The sequence below is a fragment of the Aegilops tauschii genome, chromosome 7 (assembly GCF_002575655.3).
Source record: "Aegilops tauschii subsp. strangulata cultivar AL8/78 chromosome 7, Aet v6.0, whole genome shotgun sequence".
Classification (NCBI taxonomy): Eukaryota; Viridiplantae; Streptophyta; class Magnoliopsida; order Poales; family Poaceae; genus Aegilops; species Aegilops tauschii.
Genome location: NC_053041.3, coordinates 649,131,588 through 649,140,019, shown reverse-complemented (window position 1 = coordinate 649,140,019; position 8,432 = coordinate 649,131,588).

Here is an 8,432-nt window from a genome sequence, read left to right as displayed (position 1 = left end):
TTTCTTGCAAAACCATAGTTCATACGGTCTCGTCTCAAACGAATTTAGATGGTGCCCTTTTTACGTGAATGGAGCTGTCTCTAATGCATAACCCCAAAACTATAGTGGTAAATCGGTAAGAAACATCATAGATTGCACTATATCCAATAAAGTACAGTTATGACGTTCGGACACACCATTATGCTGTGGTGTTCCAGGTGGCACGAATTTGTGAAACTATTCCACTTTTTTTTAATTGAAGACCAAACTCGTAACTCAAATATTTGTCTCCGCGATCAGATCGTAGAAACCTTATTTTCTTGTCACAATGATTTTCCACTTCACTCTGAAATTCTTTGAACTTTTCAAATGTTTTAGACTTATGTTTCATCAAGTAGATATACCCATATCTGCTCAAATCATCTGTGAAGGTCAGAAAATAACGATACCCGCCGCGAGCCTCAACACTCATCGGATCGCATACATCAGTATGTATTATTTCCAATAAGTCTGTTGCTCGCTCCATTGTTCCGGAGAACGGAGTCTTAGTCATTTTGTCCATAAGGCATGGTTCGCAAGTATCAAGTGATTCCAAAAGCCCATCAGCATGGAGTTTCTTCATGCGCTTTACACCAATATGACCTAAACGACGGTGCCACAAATAAGTTGCACTATCATTATTAACTTTGCATCTTTTGGCTTCGATATTATGAATATGTGTATCACTACGATCGAGATCCAACGAACCATTTTCATTGGGTGTGTAACCATATAAGGTTTTATTCATGTAAACAGAACAACAATTATTCTCTAACTTAAATGAATAACCGTATTGCAATAAACATGATCAAATCATATTCATGCTCAACGCAAACACCAAATAACACTTATTTAGATTCAACACTAATCCCGAAAGTGTAGGGAGCGTGCGATGATGATCATATCAATCTTGGAACCACTTCCAACACACATCGTCACTTTACCCTTAACTAGTCTCTGTTCATTCTGCAACTCCCGTTTCGAGTTACTGCTCTTAGCAACTGAACCAGTATCTAATACCGAGGGGTTGCTACGAACACTAGTAAAATACACATCAATAATCTGTATATCAAATATACCTTTGTTCACTTTGCCATCCTTCTTATCTGCTAAATACTTGGGGCAGTTCCGCTTCCAGTGACCAGTCCCTTTGCAGTAGAAGCACTTAGTCTCAGGCTTAGGTACAGACTTGGGATTCTTCACTTGAGTAGCAACTTGCTTGCCGTTCTTCTTGAAGTTCCCCTTCTATCCCTTTGCCCTTTTCTTGAAACTAGTGGTCTTGTTAACCATCAACACTTGATGCTCTTTCTTGATTTCTACCTTCGTCGATTTCAGCATCGCGAAGAGCTTGGGAATTACTTTCGTCATCCCTTGCATACTATAGTTCATCACGAAGTTCTACTAACTTGGTGATGGTGACTAGAGAATTCTGTCAATCACTATTTTATCTGGAAGATTAACTCCCACTTGATTTAAGCCATTGTAGTACCCAGACAATCTGAGCACATGCTCACTGCTTGAGCTATTCTCCTCCATCTTTTAGCTATAGAACTTGTTGGAGACTTCATATCTCTCAACTCGGGTATTTGCTTGAAATATTAACTTCAACTCCTGGAACATCTCATATGGTCCATGACGTTCAAAACGTCTTTGAAGTCCCGATTCTAAGCCGTTAAGCATGGTGCACTAAACTATCAAGTAGTCATCATATTGAGCTAGCCAAACGTTCATAACGTCTGCATCTGCTCCTGCAATAGGTCTGTCACCTAGCGGTGCATCAAGGACATAATTCTTCTGTGCAGCAATGAGGATAATCCTCAGATCACGATCCAATCCGCATCTTTGCTACTAACATCTTTCAACATAATTTTTCTCTAGGAACATATCAAAAATAAACACAGGGAAGCAACAACGTGAGCTATTGATCTACAACATAATTTGCAAAATACTATCAGGACTAAGTTCATGATAAATTTAAGTTCAGTTAATCATATTACTTAAGAACTCCCACTTAGATAGACATCCCTCTAATCCTCTAAGTGATCACGTGATCCATATCAACTAAACCATGTCCGATCATCACGTGAGATGGAGTAGTTTCAACGGTGAACATCACTATGTTGATCATATCCACTATATGATTCACGCTCGACCTTTCGGTCTCTGTGTTCCGAGGCCATATCTGTTATATGCTAGGCTCGTCAAGCTTAACCTAAGTATTCCGCGTGTGCAACTGTTTGGCACCCGTTGTATTTGAACGTAGAGCCTATCACACCCGATCATCACATGGTGTCTCAGCACGAAAAACTTTCGCAACGGTGCATACTCAAGGAGAACACTTATACTTTGATAATTTAGTGAGGGATCATCTTATAATGCTACCGTCAATCAAAGCAAGATAAGATGCATAAAAGATAAACATCACATGCAATCAATATAAGTGATATGATATGGCCATCATCATCTTGTGCTTGTGATCTCCATCTCCGAAGCACCGTCATGATCACCATCATCACCGGTGCGACACCTTGATCTCCATCGTAGCATCGTTGTCGTCTCGCCAATCTTATGCTTCTACGACTATCGCTACCGCTTAGTGATAAAGTAAAGCATTACAGGGCGATTGCATTGCATACAATAAAGCGACAACCATATGGCTCCTGCCAGTTGCCGATAACTCGGTTACAAAACATGATCATCTCATACAATAAAATTTATCATCATGTCTTGACCATATCACATCACAACATGCCCTGCAAAAACAAGTTAGACGTCCTCTACTTTGTTGTTGCAAGTTTTACGTCGCTGCTACGGGCTTAGCAAGAACCGTTCTCACCTACGCATCAAAACCACAACGATAGTTTGTCAAGTTGGTGCTGTTTTAACCTTCGCAAGGACCGGGCGTAGCCACACTCGGTTCAACTAAAGTTGGAGAAACTAACACCCGCCAGCCACCTCTGTGCAAAGCACGTCGGAAGAACCAGTCTCGCGTAAGCGTACGCGTAATGTCGGTCCGGGCCGCTTCATCCAACAATACCGCCGAACCAAAGTATGACATGCTGGTAAGCAGTATGACTTATATCGCCCACAACTCACTTGTGTTCTACTCGTGCATATAACATTAACGCATAAAACCAGGCTCGGATGCCACTGTAGGGGAACGTAGTAATTTCAAAAATTTCCTACGCACACGCAAGATCATGGTGATGCATAGCAACGAGAGGGGAGAGTGTTGTCCACGTGCCCTCGTAGACCGAAAGAGGAAGCGTTAGCACAACGCGGTTGATGTAGTCGTACATCTTCACGATCCGACCGATTCAAGTACCGAACGTACGGCACCTCTGAGTTCAGCACACGTTCAGCTCGATGACGTCCCTCGAGCTCCGATCCAGCCGAGCTTTGAGGGAGAGTTCCGTCAGCACGACGGCATGGTGATGATGATGATGTTCTACCGGCGCAGGGCTTCGCCTAAGCACCGCTACGATATTATCGAGGTGGAATATGGTGGAGGGGGGCACCGTACACGGCTAAGAGATCAAGAGATCAATTGTTGTCTCTATGGGGTGCCCCCCTGCCCCCGTATGAAGGAGCAAGGGGGAGGCGGCCGGCCAAGGAGGAGGGCGCGCCAAGGGGGGAGTCCTACTCCCACCGGGAGTAGGACTCCTCCTTTCCTTGTTGGAGTAGGAGAGAAGGAAAGAGGGGGAGAGGGAGAAGGAAAAGGGGGCTGCACCCCTTGTCCAATTCGGACCAGAGGGGGGGGGGGGGTGCACGCCTCCTTCCTTTTGGCCTCTCTCCTTTATTCCCGTATGGCCCAATAAGGCCCAATACTTCTCCCCGGCGAATTCCCGTAACTCTCCGGTACTCCGATAAATACCCGAATCACTCGGAACCTTTCCGAAGTCCGAATATAGTCGTCCAATATATCGATCTTTACGTCTCGGCCATTTCGAGACTCCTCGTCATGTCCCCGATCTCATCCGGGACTCCGTACTCCTTCGGTACATCAAAACACATAAACTCATAATATTACCGTCATCTAAATTTAAGCGTGCGGACCCTACGGGTTCGAGAACTATGTAGACATGACCGAGACACGTCTCCGGTCAATAACCAATAGTGGAACCTGGATGCTCATATTGGCTCCCATATATTCTACGAAGATCTTTATCGGTCAGACCGCATAACAATATATGTTGTTCCCTTTGTCATCGGTATGTTACTTGCCCGAGATTCGATCGTCGGTATCTCAATACCTAGTTCAATCTCCTTACCGGCAAGTCTCTTTACTCGTTCCATAATACATCATCCCGCAACTAATTCATTAGTTACAATGCTTGCAAGGCATATAGTGATGTGCATTACCGAGAGGGCCCAGAGATACCTCTCCGACAATCGGAGTGACAAATCCTAATCTCGAAATACGCCAACCCAACAAGTACCTTCGGAGACACCTGTAGAGCACCTTTATAATCTCCAGTTACGTTGTGACGTTTGATAGCACACAAAGTGTTCCTCCGGTAAACGGGAGTTGCATAATCTCATAGTCATAGGAACATGTATAAGTCATGAAGAAAGCAGTAGCAACATACTAAACGATCGAGTGCTAAGCTAACGGAATGGGTCAAGTCAATCACATCATTCTCCTAATGATGTGATCCCGTTAATCAAATGACAACTCATGTCTATGGCTAGGAAACATAACCATCTTTGATCAACGAGCTAGTCAAGTAGAGGCATACTAGTGACACTCTATTTGTCTATGTATTCACACAAGTATTATATTTCCGGTTAATACAATTCTAGCATGAATAATAAACATTTATCATGATATAAGGAAATAAATAATAACTTTATTATTGCCTCTAGGGCATATTTCCTTCAGGTGGACCCCCGGAACCCCTTCGGTGGTCCCGGTACAATACCGATAAACCCTGAAACCTTTCCTGTGACTGAAACTGGACTTCCCATATATAAATCTTCACCTCCGGACCATTCCGGAACTCCTCGTGATGTCCGGGATCTCATCCGGGACTCCGAACAACATTCGGTAACCACGTACATCTATTCCCTATAACCCTAGCGTCATCGAACCTTAAGTGTGTAGACCCTACGGGTTCGGAAACTATGCAGACATGACCGAGACATCTCTCCGGCCAATAACCAACAGCAGGATCTGGATACCCATGTTGGCTCCCACATGTTCCACGATGATCTCATCGGATGAACCACGATGTCAAGGATTCATTCAATCCCGTATACGATTCCCTTTGTCTACCGATATAGCACTTGCCCGAGATTCGATCGTCGGCATACTGATACCTTGTTCAATCTCGTTACGGCAAGTCTCTTTACTCGTTCCGTAACACATCATCCCGTGACCAACCCCTCAGTCACATTGAGCTCATTACGATGATGTCTTACCGAGTGGGCCCAGAGATACCTCTCCGTCATACGGAGTGACAAATCCCAGTCTCGATTCGTGCCAGGCCAACAGATACTTTCGGGGATACCCGTAGTGTACCTTTATAGCCACCCAGTTACGTTGTGACGTTTGGCACACCCAAAGCATTCGTACGATATCCGGGAGTTGCACAATCTCATGGTCTAAGGAAAAGATACTTGACATTAGAAAAGCTTTAGCAGACGAACTACACCATCTTGTGCTATGCTTAGGATTGGGTCTTGTTCATCACATCATTCTCCTAATGAAGTGATCCCGTTATCAATGACATCCAATGTCCATGGTCAGGAAACCGTAACCATTTATTGATCGACGAGCTAGTCAACTAGAGGCTCACTAGGGACATGTTATGGTCTATGTATTCACACATGTATTACGATTTCCGGATAACACAGTTATAGCATGAACAATAGACAATTATCATGAAAAAGGAAATATAATAATAACCATTTTATTATTGCCTCTAGGGCATATTTCCAACAGACTTTTAGCGTCGGCTCGCCCCCAGGCGGTGATTTTACGCGCCCCTGGGGGCCAACGGCTGGAGATGCTCTTAGGGACATGGAGGCTTGATGGATCACAGTCCTACTTCCTTTGTAGGTGTTTTTTTTACTTTGTTTGGGTTTCTATCCTGCTCACGAAAGCGTGACGGCAGAGATCTTCAAATTGGAATAACGTTCTCCTCGCCTAACCCTGCTCGCGGCAATGCATCTTGCGTCGTTGGAGGGCGTGTGAAGGTGTGCCTCCGACGGATCTCGTGGAATTTGGTCGGTGTTTTTCTTCCTTGGACCCTCTGTTTGTTTGTGTATGGATTGGATTCTTTCGATATACATACTCTTCGTCGATGACAGTTGTTGTTCTTATGCGATGGTCTTTTGAGATCTTAGCACAACGACTTTCTCATCGTCTACTATAAAAATGTTTGCTTGTATCCAGTGAGGGAGGGGTGATGACTGATGACCCAGTGCCACGACGTAGCCATGGATGTAATTTCTGTTATTTGTACTCTCATGATATGTGATAAATAGATTGGAAGTATTTCCCGCAGAAAAGAATCCTTGTTCAGATCTATGAATTATGAAGCTTTGTCTCCTGCAAAAATAGGCATGTCTCGTCACATAATATATGCAACCTTTAGTAGGTATTTATTCCTAATTTGACTCCAAATGATTTTGATCAGTTTCCGACTGAACAAAAAGGAGTTGCATTAAAAAAAACACAAAAGCCTTGCTTCCGCTTGATGTATGCTGAAGTAAAATTCAGTACAAGCCCACATAGGGGCGCAGCCGATCCCCGCAAAAAAATGAGGGGTGGACCCGATGATACAACATGACACCACTAAGGAGGTGTTTGTTTCAGCAAATTTCGTCCGTCACCTGTTTATGTTGTAAACGGATACCGTTACGTGCATTTAGTGACAACCTTATGTAATCAGGTCCCTCCGTAATCAGTTCCAGGCAAGCGATGGGTTGATACCCCCCACCGCTAAAAGATTCCTTCCCACCCTCGAGCGCTCCTCACCCCAAGCCGTCCTTCTCCCATGTGACTCCCTCCTCCCCTTGATTTGTCTGCACCGCCGCCGCTGCCTCCCTTCGAGTCGAGCGCCGCCACCCACAGTCGACCCGCTTCGAGTCCTGCGCCGGTGCCTCCCCACGGTCCTCTCCTCCTGATCCAGTCGCCGGGGAACGACCAGGCCAGCCATCTCCGCCGACGAGGATGGACCGCTGAAGCCGCCGTCGAGGAGGAGCAAGGCCCATCTCCAGATCAATGAGTAAATTGCATAAAACCACCACTTTGAGGGCTAGGTTTGCGAAAATCACTAGGATATAGTTTCTCTGCAGAAGGCACCACGTCTTGCGTAATTCTTTTGCAAAAACCACTGATCGGTGGATCTGGGTCGTTTAAGAGCGTTTATGACAGATGGGGCCCGTTTTCTGCCTACGTGGCGTAACTTTTTGTGCCGGATGGTTTTCAATCTAAAATTACAAACTAGGCCCTACAATTTTACATAGAAACCCCTAAGTCAAAATTGAAAAACGCAATTAGACCCAGCGCTCCTCCTCCGCGGTGGACCACAACTCCCCGGCGAGGATCTGGATCAGGGCCACCGTCCTCCTCGGGCGCCTGGCCGGCCTTCTCGCGTGTCTGGCCAGCCTCCTCGCGACCACCCTTGCGGACGCCGTGCCCGCGCTCGCCGCCGGGCCCGGGGATGGGAAGGACACCGTCGCCGTCGCCGCGCACCTCGACGCCGGCGTTGCTCTCCTGGACGCCTGCAACACCATCGTCGCCCGCGTCGACCTCCTCCACCGGCGCCGCCTCCTCTCCCGCCTCACGGTCCACCATGTCTCGTCGTCGCCCCAGTCACCATCGTCCCTCAGCCGCTCGCGCGCCGCGCTTGACGACCGAGACGGCCGCAGCGTGGGGGGCACTTCCTCCCCTGCCCTGCCAGCGCTCCTTCCATCTCGTTCGTCGACCCACCCCGCGGCGGCCGCGGCCATCAGCTCACCGTCGTCATGCGCGTCGTCCTCGCCTTCAACGCCGTCTACTCCCTCGCCGCGAGAGCCGCGACCACCATCCTCACAGGCGGGGTCGCGCTCAACGCCACCTTGCCCCTGGTCTCCGGCCTGCTCAAAATCGGGAACGAGCTCTCGTGGGTGTTGGGGGGGCACGACGGCGGCGGCCCGGGGAGGGAGGGGCGGCGCTGAGCTCGTCTCCCGGCTGCGGATGGAGCGAGGGCGTGGTTGGAGGGCCTGAGATGTAGTGGGGAGAATGTAGGAGGGCTTTTTTGCATTAAACCTAAACAATTATGCCACGTAAGCAGAAAACGGGACCCATTTGTCATAAACGCTCTTAAACGACCCAGATCCGCCGATCAGTGGTTTTTGCAAAAGAATTATGCAAGAGGTGGTGCCTTCTGCAGAGAAATTGTATCCTAGTGATTTTCGCAAACCTA